We start from the raw sequence: 19,759 nt of genomic DNA, 5'->3' as shown, positions 1-19,759 counted from the left end.
AAAAAAAAATCAGCTCTGATTAAACGCAAACCACACACATCCTCCAGCCGCCGGAGGGAACAGCAAAATTAAAAGTCTAATTGGTACCCGGAACAATTTAAAACTATTAAGTATAGGTGAAGCTTTTCTGTAAGAAAATAATCCTTTGATTGGGATTAAGCTTGTTTGGATAGCATTCTTCCCTTCCCTACGTTTTAGCTGCAGAAGTCCAAGCTAAGGACTGGAAGTCCTCGGTGCTTCTTAGAAGTGTTCAGCCATCTCCTCCACCAACTTCAGAGAAAAGGGCATCCAGAGCCGTGTCTGCATCTGAGGCTTTGAAAGGGAATGGGTGTTCTTTCTCTTTTGTGGGGAGGGAGGCAAGCAACACCTTTGTATGTGAGCAACGCATACTGTTTCATCAAACCTGCTCTGTCCTGGCTAATAGGCACTGGCCCCTCAAGACACTGCCTCCAGGGAGCCCTCCCTGATTCCCTCTGCCACCATCAGTACCTCTCCCTGACCTCGGGACACTGCCGTGGGGCCACTTGTCACCCTGAACTGTGGCTCTCGGTATCACTACCTATTTCTGAGTCCTTGGGGCACCCCCATGTCCCTGACATCCTTTCCAGCCTAGGATATGGTCTCATTGAGCCATTCTTGAACTTCACACTGGTATTACCTCCCACCACCCACGTCTCAGCCCCACCATTCAACCACCAACTGCAGGGCCCTCTGTGCGTGCCTGGCATGATGCCTAGCTCTTTGTAAGCTTTAAATCCTCACCTCTATCCTATGTGGTGAACACCACAATTTCTCCCATTTTACAGGTCAGATACCTGAGAATCAGAGAGCGTAAGTTCCCCAAGTTTCACAGCACTTTAGTGGAGGGAGTCTGGAGTTATCCTAGGTTTCTCCAGAAAGCCATCAGAGCCACCGCTGTTATCAGAGAGCGTGCCTTGCCCGGCCCAGCCTCTGAGGTGTTCTTCAGGCAACTGTGTTCATCAAGGCTGCCTTCCCCTGGTCACAGCTCACCCAAGCCGAACCTGTTACTCAGGACCCAACTCTGCCCACCTCCCAGGCACCTAGCAGGGCTCTCCTGCGAGGCTAACAGTCAGGCAGGCCCTCATTTTCTGATGTCCATCGGGGCCCAAGAAGATGGCAGTCCAGTGCATCCTGCGGTCTATAGCGTGTAGGTGAGGACACACAGCTCATGCTCATCTGTACGGTAGGAGGGAGCTTTCCCTCTGGAAAGCCCGGATGGCTCAGTCCTGGGCAGGATCAAGAAAGAGTGAGCATGGTGGAGGTGCCTGGTTGGGAGGCAGGGGGCACTCAAACTGAGCTTTGTGGAAGGAGTCAGATCTCCACTGACCGGTGATACCCCAAACACAGGAAACACACCGTTGCTGGAACCCAGGATGATTTTAGGGGGCACCCAAGTTGGCCTCAAATAACATTGACCCACAAAGCAAAAGAGACAGTGCCCCTGCAAGCCCCTGGCAACCTTGGCACCAGGCCGAGGAGAAAGATTGCATTTGGTGCTGTCTTTAACTTCCAACGTTCCAGCAAGGAGAGAGCAGACCCCAGTCTCAGCGTTTTCAGGATTCCACAGCTTCTGGCTAGAACAGCATGAGTCGGGGGGCTTTCTCCTTACATTCGTTTTTTAATTTAATTTTAAGGGTTACTGTCTATTTACAGCAAAGGATACTGATTTTCCATTTGCAGAATTAAATTAATTAAGTATGAAAACAGACCTGACTAAACAGAAAACACTAGGTAAATCACAGCACCAGGAACACACTCAAATCTCACAAAACTCATGGCAGAGGCTTACGCAGGACCGCAGACCAGCACCCGCCCTCCCAGCGCTGATGTGAGCGTGAAAGCCTTCATGGTGAGGTCACTGTGGGGTTTCACCTGGACCCGCGCCCATGTCTCTCTTCCCTCTTCCCTCTCAGAGTACGTGCAGCTGGAGCCCAGAAAGCCAAGAGGGTGAATGAGGTAGCCCCAGGGGGGTTTCCGTTCATCTGACCCAGGGCAAGTCTCCAGGCCTCCAAGTGCCCTGCTGCACTCCTGGCTACCACCACCCCCAGTTAGCTGGGGCCCTAAACAAAGTCTTCCGACGTGGAACCCCACAGCCATATCCACAGCAAACCCTTCTGACAGGAGACCAAGTAGAACCTGGTCAGATGAAGTGTGGGTAATCAAACCTCCACCCCATTCTCTCCTCCCCACGATGCCCACATCTGGGGAGTTTTCTGAGCTCTGAATGGGCACAAAGAGCCGGGGCTGGGCCCCTGGTCCTGGCATAGAGTGCACCAGTCCAGGTGTGCCAGGCCCCCCACCCCATGACACCCCATGCCCACACCTAGAGAGCCAGGTCCCCAGGGCCCTGGGAGATGTCACAGTGAACTCAGCCTCAGCTCCTCGGAGAGCAGATGTGAGAGAAAGTACCTGAGAGCTGCGGCTGGGGAAACATCTGTCCTAGGAGCCCTACTGCGACACCAGGCCCCGCCTTGGCCGCCCTCCACCCCTCCCTCAGCCCTTGCCCCCAGTCCCCAAAGACCATCACTCAACTCTCCGAGCTCATAGCAACCAGGGCAGGTGCAAGGGTCACAGTCAGGGCATCTGGGCGGGGCCTGAGCCAGGTTCAGAAGTTTTCTGCAATTCAGTGCTCCCTTAGGAAGGCCCCTTAGAGAATCAGAACTCAGAGCCCAGAGGCTGCCACCCTCCCCTCCCGGTCTGGCTGGCCACAGGCAGAATGCAGCAAAGCCCAAGAGACTGGCCCAGGGCCTCTCGCGGTGGGCAGGACCAGTACTGGACCAGCACCTTGGTTCTGGGGCCGGTTCCAGCCCCCAGCAGCTGTGTGACCTTGGGAAAACTCCTGGCCATGGGCTCCCCTTGCTTCATCTACAGAATGCAGCTGGTGTATGTGACTTTCTTTCTGGAGGTGCAGACACAGGAAGTGCACAATGAAGATAAAGAACGAGCAAGCAAATGAACAGATGACCAGATATTCACCAAACCCAGTATCAGAGAAAACCACACGGTGCTTCTAACCTAGAACTCTGAGCTTAGAGAAGGCACTGAAAAATGATTAATACGCATGCTATATCTTACATTATATATGTACAGTATATGCTACATGTGCATATAAACTATGGATAATAAGTGACATATATTATGTGCTAAACATTTCTTGAGGATTTGCTCCATGCCACACATGTGGTCTCAATATTCACAATAGTCTGACAAATCATTACTGCCAACCCCATTTCACAGATGAGAAAATCAAGGCTTACAGAGATTAACACCTCCAGAGGCTTCCGGGTCAGAAATGGCAGAGCTGGGCCTTGACTATGGGTCACCTGACCTCAGAGTCTGTGCTCTTAGCCACGCTGAGATGCTTGTGTGTGAATCATCCCACCTATACCTGCGGGATAGAAACAGTGAGTGACACCAGCTCAGGAGCAAGAACATGTCCCCCATGGAGACGGCTTCACATAGAGCCCAGGCTGCATGCCCAGCCAAGAATCACTGGAGGAGGTCTGGACCACGTCTACATTCTCAGCCCAGACACCTCCACGGACGAGGCAGGCACACAGTCCAACCTCGAAGCACAGACCTACTGCTGAGGCTCAGTCCAATCCATCTTAGGCCCAGCTCAAAGGGTCAGCCCCCCGGCACTGGAGAGCCAACCGGCCTCCCAGCATCTGGAAGGACCAAGGCATCCCTCACCAAAGCACTCGCTCTCTTTGCACTGACCTGTGCCAGGTACCCTCTCGGCCACTCTGTGAGATAGTTACGAGCTTGGTTCCATTTTACAGAGGAGGACACTGAGGGTTGGAGAAACCACAGGGCTTGCTGTAACAGGCATTTCTGTTGCGCACCGCACAGCTCAGCCCTGGCACCTGGTTCAGCCACAGCTACAGTGGATGACTGGAGTCCCGAGCCTGAAGGTTCACCTCAAGCTTCCACCCCAGGTCTCCACCTCCAGGTCTCACTCCTGCTCAGCCTAGAGTCAGGGAGCCAATGTCCCCTGGGATGGCCCTCAACTGAAGGGGGACCAGAGCCAGTGGCACCCTGCACATGCATGGAGATCCCAGCAGAATCGAGGCTGGGGTCTGCAGCACTGACCTAGACACCCCTCCCCAGTATGGACCTCTCCCCCTTCTGGCCTCAGTCTGTCTCCTATACCTGCTTCCTGGGAGCACCTCCCCATCATATAACCTGGACCCAAAGCCTGGCCTCAGGCTCTGCATTCTGTCATGCTTACCTGAGGGGTGGCACCACATTCAGAAGCCAAGTCCGTTCAGCCCCTCAGCCCACCTTGTATCCTTGCCAGGGCTTGCCACGCTCAGGTCACTGAGAGGCCCCCTTCAAGACCTGTGCCCGACACTATTACTTTGTCTCGCACTTGCCTTGAACTTGACAACCCTACCTACCCGAGGGTAATCCTGGATAACTGTCTTGACGAAATCATGGGTACGATGTTTTTGTGACACCTGTTAAAATAAGCATAATTACTCAGAAAAAAAAAAGAAAAGAAAAGAAGTTCATGAATCACCTAAAGTTGGGCTGTGTATCCCTAAAAGTGGTTCAGGTCCTCACTGTGGAGCCCCTGCCGTAACCTAAGCTTCGCACAGGCCTGCAGCTCTCGGTGTGTCCCTCTCCCACCCCAGGCTGCGAGCCTCAGGGGCATGGCAAGCCTTCCCGGCTGCGTGTGCCCAGCACAGCACCTGGCCAGAGGCAGGCTCAGGACAAGAAGTGGACTGAGCCCCACGGGGAGGGTAGAGCCCTAGGATCCTCGCTGATGTGCTGGTGCCAGAGACGCAGCCACTCTGCGAGTCCCACTCACCCTTTATACTCATCCAAATGTACAACTCAGCAGAGAAAATTTCAATTTTCCCTGGATTTTCATGTTTCAGCCTCCAGAAAAATTGCCATCATGGGCTTTGTTACCGAGCTGTTGAGCCTCAATGACTGAAGGCTGCCCCAGCCCCGCCTGTGGTGGGAAGCAGATTAAAACAACCTGTCAGGACTGGGGAAGGCTCCAGAGGGGCAGCAGCGGGGAGGTGGCCACCTGGCCCAGGGCCACAGTGAGAAAGAGGAGCCCCATGCAGCTGGCCTGGCACGTCAGGTTCACGCCCCCTAGAGGTGGGTATGTGGCCTGGGGGATTCCCCTGGGGGGGGGTGGGGCAGGGGTAGGGCACTCAAGTCCTGGATGTCACGATGGGGGTGCGTCCCCTGTTCCCTTCTTGGCATCACTGACCCTTCCCTAGGTGCCCCTACACTGCCGCCTGCCCCCTGCTCCTGCTTTCTCAGACTGAATGGGCCTTCATCTGGCCCCATGCCGTGCCTACTCTAATGCATAGACTTGAAAATCATAAACTAGATTCACTGAGCACTTACTATCCGCCATGCTTTTATGTTAATTATTTAGCTACTTAAAGTGTTGGTCATAAATATTTTGCTTGTATTGATGCATTTTTTAATGTTTATTTATTTTTGAGAGAAAGAGAGAGCAAGTGGGGTAGGGGCAGAGAGAGAGGGAGACAGAGAATCCGAAGCAGGCTCCTTGCTGTTAGCGCAAAACCCGACATGGGGCTCGAACTCACGAACCGTGAGATCACGACCTGAGACAAAGTCGGATGCTCGACTGACTGAGCCACCCAGGCGCCCCTGTATTGATGCATTTAAACCACATATAGGGGCGCCTGGGTGGCGCAGTCGGTTAAGCGTCCGACTTCAGCCAGGTCACGATCTCACGGTCCGTGAGTTCGAGCCCCGCGTCAGGCTCTGGGCTGATGGCTCGGAGCCTGGAGCCTGTTTCCGATTCTGTGTCTCCCTCTCTCTCTGCCCCTCCCCCGTTCATGCTCTGTCTCTGTCTGTCCCATAAATAAATAAAAACGTTGAAAAAAAATTTTTTTTAAAAATAAACCACATATAATCTTTTCACCAGACACACTTTACAGATGAGGAACTGGAGGCTCAGACTGCTGAAACAGACCTCAGGACTGACCAGCTAGCCACTCACTGTGCATGTGGGGACAGTGAGGCCCTTGACATCTGAGAAGGGACTTTTGCCCCAAGACGAAATCCTGGAGAGCCAGCAGGATCACCATGAGAGCCATGACATCCTCCTCCCAGGGTGACATCTGGAAAGGGGGCGGGGGGCTACACTGCCCCCAACCCAGCTCAGGTGAATGGCATCCTTGAGGGTAGTGTTAGGCCCACTGCCAGCCCGGGGCCACCGTCCCCAGCAGGGCTGGGTACCAGCTCATCTCAGTGCTGGACACAGAGTAGGCCCCATGAAGGAATGAATCAATGACAAGAGGTTCCACACTACATCTGAATAGTACTTCCCACATCATTGTTCATCTTCCACAAATGTTATTGGGGTTTCCCCACAGGTGCACTTGGCTTAGAGCTGCCTGGAGACAACTCCAAAAAGCCTCACATCTCTGGATCCCTGGGAGCCTCCACAAGGTGCCCGGTGATAACTATCTGCTTGATAATTGAATGAATGAATGAATGAATGAATGAATGTCGGATGGATAGATGGATGGGTGGATGGATGGACAAAATATTGAAGCCCCAGGACTTGGGCTAAAGAGGGCACTTTCTGGGGCACCTGAGTGGCTCAGGTCATGATCCCATGGTCATGGGATCGAGCCCCACATCAGGCACCACACTGAGCATGGAGCCTGCTTGAGATTCTCTCTTTCCCTCTGCCCCTCTCCCCTGCTCATGTGTGCTTTCTCTCTAAAAAACAAATAAATAAAATAAAGAGGTCACTTCCTAACTGTGGTACAAATGAATACCTGAATAAGAGAATGAATGAATGAATGAATGAATGAATGAATGAATGAATGAACGAATGAACGAATGAATGAATGAACGAATGAATGAATGAACGAATGACAAAGCTAATCACAGAGAAGGTGCAAGGAGCCACTCGAGGAGGCTCCTGTCAGGTGGAAGCCAGGGGTGGTGGGGTAGAGGCTCCAGCTGGAAGCCAAGGAGTTAATGAGCTTGACCACTAGCTTGACCACCTGGGCCCAGAGGGGCTGCCCCCTGCAGAGCCTGTCCAGTGTTACTGAGGTCCCTGGGGTGTCCGCACATCGAGGCAGAATGCAATTATTCCAGTCTCTAGTGCGGCAGGCATTTGTCATTCTTTTATTTGAAAGAACCTCTTGGAACCAGGGGCAGAGCAAGGGTGCGGGGAGGGGCCGGGGGGGTGCAAGGATGGAGGCAGAGCTCAGCTACCCTGCCTCAGCCTGCATCGCTGGAGGACTGGCATTACAACAAAGGAGATGCTGGGAGTAGAGGGGAGGGAAGAATTGGGGTGGGGGTGGGGGGCCTCCTATTTATTTAGACCAGAGCAGAACACATGGTTAGACTTAATAAGATAATAGGCTGAGATTTCACGTTCTTGAAGGTACAGGCTCAGCAATGTGATGTGGGGTGGGGGGATGCATTTTTGTCTGGTAAAACCCCTCCAATGGTCGCCTCTTTCCACACAACACAATGGAGGCTGGGGCTGAGGGCGAGGGTGCGTGTGTGGGCACGCGTGCACACACACCCACCACATGCCCACACATGTATGAATGTGAGCACATGTCTTCCCCACCAAGGACCTCCAAAACCTTCCCACTAACTACCAAACACCCACAAACCAGTGTGCCCTCCCATTAGGAACACACAGTCAAGCAGTCTCCCTCACAAGTTTTTCTGGGAGGAGGTCACGCCAGCCAAGCACATGTAGGTGTCACCCCTTCCCAGACACCATTGCCCTGGATTTCCCCTTCCCTGCAGCCCAAAGGGGCCAACAATTAAAAGTGATCACTTCCTATTCATTTTAGGAAACTCCTTGCATTCACTGTTTCATTCATTCATTCTCCAAATATTTACTGAGCACCTACTCTGTGCCAGGCTGTCTAAACATGCTGGGGCAGCCAACACACCCAGTGAAACCCCACTCCATGAAGCCTGCATTCCAGGAGCATCAGGCCCACACCCAGGAATGCTCCAGAACCAAGACAGGCTGGGTTCACATCTCAGCTCCACCACTGACCAGCTGTGTTCCTGAACTTCTCTCGGCCTCCTCTGGTTGTGGTGGGGATGACATCAGATAATCCAGGTTAAGCACTTTGGCCCAGGGCCGGGCACACAGGAAATACTCCATGAACATATCACTGCGTATCGTTTCCAGACCTGGGGCAGCAGGAGTGGAGGCTGCCAGGAAGCCCCTGGTTCACGGCACGGCTTCCTCGGTGAGCCCTACTGCCCACTCCCAGTTTGCTCATCCCAAGAGCATCCTTAATTTCCTAGGTGCTCACACACCCCTGGGTCTGGGACAAACATGTGACAGAGAGAGCCGAACCCACATCTTACCACTGAGCCCATCACAAAACCCCAAAATAGAAAAGCCTCCAAGGGGACACAATCCACGCTGAAACCAGTACTTAAATCCCTCTGCAACAAGGTCTGTCCCCTTGGTGGGGAAGTCATTCCCTCCTCAGCTTCCTTAGCAAGAAGAAAGAATGTCAACGTAAGTCCTAAGGGAGGACCTGCTGACCGCCTCTTAGGGACAGGAATAACAGGATTCTCCAATACCCACTGTCCTCCAAGAGGAGAGAGAAACAGTCATCTGTTACATGGTGGCCATTTTTTTTAAATGACACTGCAATTTACATTTGTTTAATTCCTTCAATAAATGCTACCAAGTGCCCATTCTAACCAGCCCTGTTCCAGGCTGGAAGCATGACAAAGTCCTTGCCCTCAGAGAGCCTATGGTGTGATGAGAGAAGACTGGTAATAAAGCAATAAATCATCTATAATAAGTCAAGTGGCACAATGAAGAAATGTGGAGCAGGATGGGTGAGGTGCCACTCTAGACAGGCGACAAGGTGATACTTGAGCAGAGACCGGGAGCAAGCAAGGAAGCAAGCCAGGGTGAAATCTGGAGGAAAAGCATTGCAGGCAAGGGGACTAGCAGGTGCAAAAGCCCAGAAGCTGGAGGAGGCTAACTTGGGTACATTCCAAATCTCCATTCTCTGAGATGCCAACACGAGGCTGAGACTGAAGGCACTCGTCCTGCCCTCAGAGATCACGGGCTGAGCTACTCACTCCCACAGGGACCTGAAGTCCAACCCCACATTGACTCACTGTGTGACCTGATGCCGGTCTCTCAACCTCTCTGATCCTGGTTTCTTTCGGCAACGGCTACTTGGGGCTGAGCATCCTCCAAGAAGGCACTGCCCCTGGGGTCCTCCCCAGTCTGCTGCTCTGTGCAAAACACACCAACCATTCTCCTCTACCCCATGGCGCCATCCTCACACCCGCGCCAGCAACGCCACGCAGGATTGGTACTCCTGCCAAAATAGCTATTAACCCAGTAGCCAATAATAACACGTTATCCTATCAATTTGCTTCTGAAACGCTGTGTAATTGCAGAACCCAAGTTTGCCACCTCGGTAGCTTGGTTACGACATAAACAGAAAGAAACTCACCAGTTCCTTCCCCAGGAGAACAAGTGGTTGGCCACGACAAACACCCACTTACCACCCAGTCCCCCCACCCCACGGGCCCCCACGGAATCCATCAGGAATCCTGGTCTGCTGATCAATAGTCCGGAGACTTGTCTCCCTGTGCTCTTGGCATGTTATCTCTGTGTTGGAGAGGAGACCAGAGCCTGGGAGGTGATGGCTCGGGGCCATGCTGGCTTTGTGGGTGGCAAGGTCGGGCCCAGAAGCCAGCACTCCGGCAGCCTCCCGGCTCCTGGCTAGAAACCACATGGCAGGAGAAGAGGGGCAGACGTGGGTGGAGGGGGGAGGGAAGGCCAGGAGAGCCTAGGCACCCAGGGGCCAGCAGGCGCTCGGGGTTACACCAGCCCAAGGGACACACCGACCATCATCAGAGACAGACCCAAGCCAGGCCTCCACACAGGAGACCGAGAGGCCAGGAGGCCACCGGGTGGGGCAGGGAGAGAAGGGCAGGGGAACGAAAAGAAAGCCGCGCCAGACCCAGAACTCAGGGTGCTCCCCGAGGAGCCCCCGGCCCCTGACGATGCAGGGCCCGACTCGGATCTGACACACCACCACCGATGCCTCCTAGGCCCTCACTTTTCGTCGTCCACTCCAGGAAAAGTTTCCTTCCTTCTGGATTAGATTCCACTCTGAGCGAACATTCCGCTTCCCAGCGAGCTGGAGCCTCTAATGGGACTCTTGGCGGTCAGTACAGACACCAACTGGCCTGTTTTATTCATTCTTCCCCTCCAACCCCACCCCTCCGCTTACCTCTCCCCCTGCTCACCAGGGCACCCCAGGACAAGTTGGTGGATGCCCTTGTTCCCGGCACCCAGCGGCAGGGCAGCTGAGGCTAGAGAGGCGCTTCCCGCTGCCCCACTGGTGACCTCAGCCCCAGGACACATCCCCACCCTCGGCCTCAGCCGGGAAAGGATGGGTCGAAAGTGTGCTGCTCCAGCCGCGGTGCTTGGCGGAGCCTCCAGCAAGTGGGGAGAGGAAGGGCCTCGGGGAGGGTGGGGAGGAGGAGGCAGAGGAGGCCAAAGGCTCGGCCACTCAGCCAGATGTTGACCCAGTTGAGGGCCCCAGGCCCCAGGGGCGCCGGGAAGCTCTGGCTCCCCACCTCCCACCCCCCCGCCGCCAGCTCCAGGATTCTTGCAGAGAGGGGGGCCCGGGACAGCACCGCTCCCATGCCTGTCCCTGAGGTCGGGGTTAAAGAAGGAACACAGAGAGACGCTCAGGGGTTGCCAGGACAGGGTGGGGGACAGCCCCTCAGGGGCCCCTGGGTGGGGTGGGTGGGGTGCCGTCTGCGGGAAGGAGCTCTCAGCAAATGGAAACCAGGCCTCGGAAACCGGCCGGACCACAGCCACTGCACAGCTCCAGGGGAAACCCCGCTGCTCACTCAAAGGTGCCCCAACCCAGCAAAAGATGGTGTTAAAAATGAAAGGGCAGGGAGGGGGTCAGGCAGCTTAGGAAAGATTAGGGGGTGACAGCTGGAGGCACCCACACAGGCCCTCCTGTTCTGTGCTCTGAACACCCTTCATTGTTGGCACACTGGCCCCCAAGGCCTGCTTGCCTGTGAGTGCTGTAAAAAGTCAACTCCCGGAGCAATTACCCCGCTCTGCTTCCCTCCGTGGGGCCTTCACTCAGGTTTCCAGCAGCGTTGAGCTGAGCTGTGTCCCGGGCCTGGGGCTCAGGCTCACAGTGGGCCAGGCAAGCATGAGTCCCCAGCTCCCACGACATTCATTTTGGGGATCCAGCCCTCAACGCTGAATCCTCACTGCACATGAGTGAGGAAGAGAGATCAGGGGGTGAGGAGGTGGCCCGGGGCTCCACGGCTACGGCTGACCGTCAGGGATCAGTGGGACCCCTGGGCCCTGACATCAAGAGCTTGGGGTCTAGCAGACTTCAGTGATTGTAAATGCCATCTACCCATTCACTCACTCATTCAGTCATTCATTCGATCGCTGGTTAGGTTATTCGACAGAAGTTGGTGATGAGCTTCTGACCCACCAGGCACTTCAGAGCTTGGGATGCAAGGCGAATAGGCAGGCACAGCTCTTGCCCCACAGGCTTCGTGCAGGAGGCAGAGGTCCTACAATCTGTGATCCTTACTACGACTAGAGAAGTCCCGTGAGGGAACAGGGCTTCCTAGAACAAGGGAGCTGGAGAATCAGCCAAGGGAAGGGAGCAGGGATGCAAAGAGAGGCTCAAGTAGCAGCACAGCATGTGCAAAGGCCCGAGGTGGGACTGAAGTCTGTGGTCCCTTCCATCAAACCTCTGCCCCTCAGCCAGCTCCTCACTCTCAGCAAAGGTGGGCGGCCTGAGCCCAGCAGCCCCGCCCCAGCTCACAGACTCGGGGAGCCCCCCAATGGCACCTCTAGCCACTACGCCCATACTGGAGCATGGCTTTCCCAGCCAAAGTTCTTGTTAAAAATGTTTCATATGTTTATTTTTAAAAGGGGGTGGGGGGGTGGAAAGAGAAAAGGGAGTCCTGAAGGTCTTTTTCTTTCCAGAAAAAAAAAAAATTAATAAATAAATAAAACCTCAGGAAAAGGGCATGGAAAGGCCTCTGCATCTGTAACCGCTGAACAAATGAAAATTAGCTCATTTAATCAGCTCCTCATGGCCTGGCTGTCCCGAGTGGGCCCCGGAACACAGCGAACTTCACAGCAGAAACTCGCCAGCCAATGTCAGTTTATCCTACAACAAAGGGATTTTCTAAATAGCGCGATCAAAACGCAGTGAAGGCCGCGGAGAGCTGGGGACCCAGAACTCGACCCCCCAGATCCTGGTGGGCCCCCACCTCCCAGCTTCATCCCTTTGAATGGAATTGTTCTTTTGGCTTTTGTTCTAATTATCTAAACATGTGTGTAACTCTGTTCTACAAAGACTGTTTTAACCGGCAAAGAGGGTAACGCCAGCATCCCCTCCCCATCCACTGCTGCGGCCCCTGCCCCAAGCCCCACACCATCGACCCCTCCCCCTCGCCCACCACCACCAGCCTCCAACCCACGCATAAACACACACGCACAGACGCCCGCACACACCGTGCTTATACCACACACGGAATTACACACACACGCAGTTCTGCACACGGTCACACGGTCACACGCAGTTACATACGCATAGTTACACACGCACAGTCACATACAGGCACAGTTACCTCCACCACACGCAGGCACACAATACACACGGCTCTGCAGTTCCTGCCTAACAGCTGGAGGTGGGGGAGGCGCAGCTCGCCAGACCCCCAGGGAGCGCCGCTGTGCACACACCTGAGGCCCAGGCTGGTAGCAAGGACTCTTATTTCCCTGGAGTACTTTTTCCACGCAACTTGCCACCTGGGCTAAGTCATTAGGGCAACTGAGGAGGGGGGAGCAAAAGGCCACGGAAGGGGAGCGGGGGGCCAAGGGGAAAAAAGGCACGGGGGTACACGAGGCCACAGTGAGCACGAGCCAGTGGCCGCTCCCGGGCTCCACTACCAGTGCTGGGTTCACCTTCCCTTCCCGGTCAGCCCACCTGCAGTGTGTCCAAGCCCTAGGTGCCCAGTCCCACGGGGAAACAAGGCAGGCCGGATTCAAGTCTGGTTCTAGCCCTCACCAGCTCGGAGACCTCGCCTCCCCTTCTGTAAAATGGGAAACAACGGCAGCCTCGCAGAACGGTCGTGTTGATCAGAGATGCAGGCTGCGTAAAAGTTTGTGCTGGTTCCGTTTGTACGTGCGGACACAGAGGCCCAGAAGGACGGTCACACACACACAGGATCGGTGACACAACCAGATGACAGCTAGTTGTTCGGTAGCTTTCAATTTCTTACCCAATCCTAATCCCCAGTGTGAAGAAGGGGAACTGGAAAGGAAGGAAAGAAAGAAAGAAAGAAAGGAAAGAAAGAAAGAAAGAAAGAAAGAAAGAAAGAAAGAAAGAAAGAAAGAAAGAAGAAAGAAAGGAGAAAGAAAGAAAGAAAGAAAGAAAGAAAGAAAGAAAGAAAGAAAGAAGAAAGAAAGAAAGAAAGGAGAAAGAAAGAAAGAAAGAAAGAAAGAAAGAAAGAAAGAAAGGAGAAAGAAAGAAAGAAAGAAAGAAAGAAAGAAAGAAAGAAAGAAAGGAGAAAGAAAGAAAGAAAGAAAGAAAGAAAGAAAGAAAGAGAGAGAGAAAGAAAGAAAGAAAGGAGAAAGAAAGGAGAAAGAAAGAAAGAAAGAAAGAAAGAAAGAAAGAAAGAAAGAAAGGAAGGAAGGAGAAAGAAAGAAAGAAAGAAAGAAAGAAAGAAAGAAGAAAGAAAGAAAGAAAGGAGAAAGAAAGAAAGAAAGAAAGAAAGAAAGAAAGAAAGAAGAAAGAAAGAAAGGAGAAAGAAAGAAAGAAAGGAGAAAGAAAGAAAGAAAGAAAGGAGAAAGAAAGAAAGAGAAAGAAAGAAAGAAAGAAAGGAGAAAGAAAGAAAGAAAGAAAGAAAGAAAGGAAGGAAGGAAGGAAGGAAGGAAGGAGAAAGAAAGAAAGAAAGAAAGAAAGAAAGAAAGAAAGAAAGAAAGAAAGAAAGGAGAAAGAAAGAAAGAAAGAAAGAAAGAAAGAAAGAAAGAAAGAAAGAAAGAAAAGCAAGCAAGCAGGGTGTGAGGAGCAACCGACCAGGATGATGGGAACGTCCAGAAGGTTTCTGACCCAGTCTGACGACATTTTCCAAACGCCTTCTCTATCTGATTTTCACAGCAACACCCTGGCTGAGTGCAGTTATTATTCCCAAGCCACAGACATGGAGACTGAGGCTGGGGGGCTGAGAAGCCGAGGCTGGTGTCGCGGCGGGGGGTGGGGGGTAGGGGGCAAGTGGGCGAGCAGGCTGGCAACGGAGTCTGCTGGGTGCAAAGCTGCACACTTGTGCCCTGGCCAACTGCATTGCCCAGCCTGCTCTGCAAACTGCAAGCTTTCCACTGGCAGGACTCCTGCTCGGGGCTGGGGCTGGGGAGCAGGAGGAAATCCCACCCAAGGAACTCTTACGGTGCACAGGGGCCAGCAGCTTCCCTCTGGCTCCCAGGGGTACAAGAGCCACAGACCACCGAACCCAGACCCAGGAGGAGACCCAGACCCTTTCCCACACAGTGGCTCTCAAAGGCCTTAATACCCCACACCTCAGTGCTGGGAGGTGGTAGGCAGGGACTCATTTCCATTTCAGACTTGGAAACCGAGGTCCACAAGTGGTAGGTGTGGATGGCTCCAGGGGCCACAGCCTTCAGGCCAGCTCTCAATGGGAACAGAGTCTGCGATTTCTGAGTCCTCCCAGGCTGGCAGGCCAGCCAAGACTGAGTCAAGTGGCAGGAGACTCAGAGTCACCTGAGGTAGCCTTGGTATGGGCAGGGGGACCTGGGGAAACGGCTCCTTTGCTAGCTCATCAATGTCTGCAGATCCCACATCCTGCAGGCTCCCCCAGCCATGCCCCCAACAAGCACTAGGCCACAGGAGGAAAGAAGCATAGGCAGTGGAGGTTAAGTGCATGGACTTGGATTGAATCTCGACCCTGTCACCTACGTGCTGTGTGACCTAGGGAAAGTAACCTCCCCTCTCTGAGCCACAAACCTCAACTGTAAAATGAAGACAGTAACAATGGATGCCTCCCTCCCGGACTTGAGGGTTGAAGGGGATGATGCCTGGGAAGTATTTAGCTCACTGCCTGCCCCAGCTCCCCAAATGGGAGCCCTCAGTAAGCACGGGGAATAGGGCAGAAAGAGTGAAGAACGCTCTCAAATCTACCTCATCTCCCCCATAGGCTTCCCTAGAGGCCCAGGCCATCACACCCAGTGGGCAGAATTCCTTCTTCTCTCAGACTCAGGAGGATGGTTGCCCCAATAGACTCCTTGTAGGCTCACACTCCACTCAGCTGTCCCTGAACCAGCCCAGCAGGCAGCTGATGGGGCAGCTCAGAGCATGTGGAGTGGCCAGGCAGACCTAAGAGGGTGCAGAACCTTCCTTACAGTGTCTGGGCCCAGGAGGCAGGAGCTGGACCCGGAAACCCCTCAGAGAGCCCCAAACTTCACTCTTACTAGAAGGACTCAGAAGAGAATCACAGAAGGAATCAGTGGTGGTGTTGTCACCCCCCACCCTGGCCATGTCACCCCACACACAGAAGCCTGGCTGGTCTTGCTGGCCTGCTCCTAGGCCACGTGGCCCTATCCAGCCTCGCTCCTGCTCTGAGCCTCAGTTTCCACTCACTGGGGCAGCAGTGAGGGTCAGGGGAGGGCGTGGCTGTGAAATGCTCTGTAAATGCAAGGTGCCCTGGCCACAGGCAGGCTGACTGGGCACAACTGGGTAAGAAGGGGAGGAGATACCAAGGGCAAGCTCGACCCGCCTTCTCCCCTAAATCTGGGCAGTGGCCACAAGAAGAAAAGAGCCTCACCCTGGAGCTGGGTGAGCCCCCACCCGCCACGGCGGGAACCCCAGAATGCAGGCAGCGGCTGCTGCCACTAGGCAGTGACCTCCTTTCTCTCCAGCACAGAGAGGAGTGGCCACCCGACATGGCACACGGCGCATAGTAGGTGTCATCGACTGGCTGACATCTTGCTTTTACAAAACACCAGTGCAGATGCTCACAGATCACAGCCAGGGAGAAAATGATTGCTCGAAAAGAAAGTGGACTGTGTCTGTGCTTGTCAAGCTCCAGCAGTTGGCCCCGCGAGGCATCAGACCCCTCGGTGCCATGGCCCAGGAAGGGTGAGAGGGGGGATCTGCCCATTTCACAGGCCACCAAGGGCTGTCCCCACCTGTCTGAGTGCCCGCAGACAGGCTCCTTCCGAGGCCTGTGGGAGGCACAGGGACACAGAGTCAGGCACCCTGATTTCCAGTCCCGGCTCACTTCTGCCCCTATGCCGTCCCCAACAAGGGACTTCCTCTGTCCAGGACCCAGTTTCCCCAAGTGCTCCAACTCCCTCTGCCCCAAATGCTGGGAAACAGAGTGAAATGGCACACTGCCTCACTCTGAGCCAACAGAGGCTACAATTAATCTGAGGCAGGGATTTTCCTAATTGCGGAGTTTTACAACCCAAACAGAAAAGATGAAGTACAGCTAGCTGAAATGCTGGCTTGAGGCAAGACATTTAAAGCATCTTTTTAAAAAGTCGGTGTGGTGTGAACAAAATTGCTCCTAGAGGACATGAACAGAGTCTCTGCCCAGAAGAGAGTGTCCAGCTCCCTTAGGGGTCAGGCCAGAAACACTGGGAGGCAAACATCTCAAAAGAGATGTCTTATTGGGGGGCAGGGGGTCAAAAATAAATATATAAATAAAGGGAGGCTCACCTCCGATTTTCCTAATTGCCTTCCTTTGCAGGCAGATGTGGCTCTACACCCCACAGCCCCTCTGGAAGTTGGTGTCGGAGCCAACAGGATTCCCATGACCAGGAAAGCCAAGCATCCCTCACTAGCTGGACCCAGCCACCCAAGGGGAGCGGAGAAATGGTGTCAGCATGCACTGGGTGGTGCCCCTCCCACACAAGGATGCCTGCCCCCTGGAAAGGCAGGACAGGCTTGGCAGCAACCACGTCTGAAGCAGACAAAAACCACGGGCATCGAATTCCAAGGTCAACCCCCAGGGCCCGGCCAGGCGTTGGCCCTTCCTCCATGTCCCAAGTACAAATCAACCTGCTATGAGGCACCCCACGTCCTGCCGAGGAGGAATGAGACCGTGGATACGCACACATGCACGCGCTTCCCGGGACAGCTTAAAGGCAAATGAAGGGCCCCACCCTGCACAGCCGAGAGACAGGAAGGAAGGAAAAGGCAGCTCGGTGGGGTCAGAGGGCATCTCCACCTAATGTCTACCGCGCATGACCGTGTGAGTCTCCCCAGACGCCTTGCGTTTGCCAGTCCACGACCCCTGCCCTAAAACCTCAAAGCCAAATGTGTTCCAGAATTCAGGCTTTTTCAGCTTCTAGAAAGGTAATACGGTGGATTTCCTGAGTCTCTGAGAGCACCTCAGAAGCAAAGAAGCATACTGATGTCAGCAGCAAACACAGATATTCACCAACGGAACTTAAATAAAGGCTATAAATAGCTTCACATCAGCCAGGTCATATTTTGCTGCCAAATGAGCTACCAAAAAGAAAACAAATTTCAGATTTCAGGCTTTCTGAAATTGAGGACTGTCAATAAGGGATATATGGAACTACACTGTCTCTTTAATCTTCCCAGTGACCGCACAGGGGAGGAAGTTAAGAAGTACTTTCCCTGCAGTCACACAGCACGACTATGGGGGCCCCATGGCCTGAGGGACTGTGCGCTCGCCCAAGAGTGTCCTGTAGTTGCCCAAAGTACTGAACCGCAGTTTAAGAGCTTCCTGAAGAAACACTCAAGCATCTGTGTCTGACCCCACAGCGTCCACAGCCCACACCGCCACATGTGCGGTGTTCAGGCCAATCCCCGCCAGGAGGCGCCCTTCAGACCCACACAGACCCAGGTGGCGTCCCCACACCTGCCTGGGCCCTTTCAGGAGCCCAGAAGCCCAGGGGTGGATTTCCACCAGCAGGTGAGGCTCCCTGCTCCGCCCTGATGCCCAGGTAATTACTCCCCACCTGACACGGTCTGCACAGATTATTTTACCTACAACAAATATGCTCGGCACATCCCCAGTCTGGGAGAACAGGCACAGGTAGGTAATCCCATCTGACGGAGGCCAGGGGTTTCCAGCAGGACTCCCGGAAGGCTGGGACCCCATCCTGTCCAAAAGATGTGGGAACCCCACAACTCCTCGGACATACTCCTGGTCATCCCTAACGTCCCTTCCTCGGCAGGTTCTCTTAACTGCAGGGAAAGACTGTGGCATGGGCAAAATCCTGATGCTTCACTACCAAACAATCATACCAATAACTTCATAGGCATTAAGACACTCCCACCAGCCAGAGCAGCAGCGTCCAGCCCTAGCAGACATCACCCTGGACCATGACCTTGTTAAGGAGAAGTCCAGCATTGAGAAAAACCTCCAGCTGCAGTGCTGGCCCATGCTGTCACTGCTCTGATTTCTAATTAGAACTTGAAGCAGGCGCCTTTCTTCAGAAACCCAATAAGACAGAAGCATCAGGTCGACGGCTCCAAACGTGGGTACGCGTGTGTGCACACATACATGCCCACGCACACCATGCACGCATGCACACGCTCTGCTTCCTACCTTTGCTGCAAATCCCATACTAAACACCGGTGAGGACTCACCAAGTTCTGGGCACTGTGTGTGGCCAAGGAGGAACCCAGAACTCTACATCCAGGATTTATTCTCTGGAGGAGAATAAGAAAAATGCACAAACCAAGGCAGACTATGGTGGGACCACAAAAGGGTCCTCATCAGGTCCAGAATGCCCAGTTGTGGGTGGCCTATGTGGGACACCAAGAGGCAGATACATCTTGTGTTAGGTCTTCATTTACGGTAAAAAATTAAAGGTCAAGGAGAGGGTAGAGAGAGCGTTCTGGGCAGAGGAAATAGCAAGAGCAAAGGCAAGAAAAGACAGCTAACATGTTAATGGAAATTTTTCCAGTTGATAGATAATAGGTAAATGTGGATACAATGGGAGTTCCATTATGTGCACTTTTAACTTATGCGAATTTAGCTATTCGTTCAGCAAAAGACGGAGAAATGGCTGTTTAAATAATGTCTGTGATTCCCTGATATTTCCCTCCATGAGCAGGTGTCCGGGAGGAGTATGAAATGAGGAAAGAACTTTGCTTTTCCTTCCACCATTTATGTTCCATTGGCCTCTCCCGCTGCAAGGGTCTCGGCATGCCTAGGGACTTCTAGCGTGTGTGTGCACGATGCATAGAGTGTTCTTGGGTGACTCATAGCCCAGACTCTGCTCCACGAGAGTCTGTGATTCTGGCCCTGTGTAAATGACAAACTGCAGTTGACACGTACACGTACGTTGTCCACTTTATGAGTAAGGTGAATGAGGCTCCCAGACATGACATCACTCTGCTGGAATCATGAAACCAGTAAGGGACCCAGACTACACCTGACCCCATGCAGTGCAGCCCCAGAGCCCACCCCCTGAATCACTAGGAGAGAGATGTGAACACAGCTGTATTTCAGCAAAATAACCAGGCAGGAGCCTTTCAGTGAAATGGGACAAAAAGAAAGCAAAGGCCAGAGGCCCAGTGAGGAACCCACTGCAGCAACCCCCCTCCGAAGGAGCTAAGGGGTGGACTGTAGCCATGGGTGGCACTCCCAGCCTTGGAACAGACTGGAGGGCCTGGCAGGGGTGCTCCGGAGAGGAAGTCCAGCACTTGAGAGGTTTTCTGTAATA

At 53.5% G+C, this 19,759-nt stretch overlaps 1 protein-coding gene across 3 annotated transcripts in view; it reads right to left on the bottom strand.

The window, feature by feature from the left end:
• ZNF423 (zinc finger protein 423) overlaps positions 1-19,759 on the bottom strand; it is a 334,487-nt gene that overhangs the window by 153,427 nt on the left and 161,301 nt on the right. Inside the window, exon 1 of one of the 3 annotated variants that reach the window (XM_086689500.1) lies at positions 10,278-10,606. The exons of the other annotated variants lie outside the window; for them this stretch is intronic. The gene's annotated coding sequence lies outside the window, so the exon portion shown is untranslated. Of the gene's footprint in view, positions 1-10,277; positions 10,607-19,759 lie in introns of those variants that run through there. 3 annotated transcript variants of the gene reach the window in all.

The sequence above is a fragment of the Puma concolor genome, chromosome E2, assembly GCF_028749965.1.
Source record: "Puma concolor isolate L17-30 chromosome E2, mPumCon1.1.hap2, whole genome shotgun sequence".
Classification (NCBI taxonomy): Eukaryota; Metazoa; Chordata; class Mammalia; order Carnivora; family Felidae; genus Puma; species Puma concolor.
The sequence above is the reverse complement of the archived record's forward strand: the minus strand, read 5'-3'. Positions and strand labels throughout refer to the sequence as shown.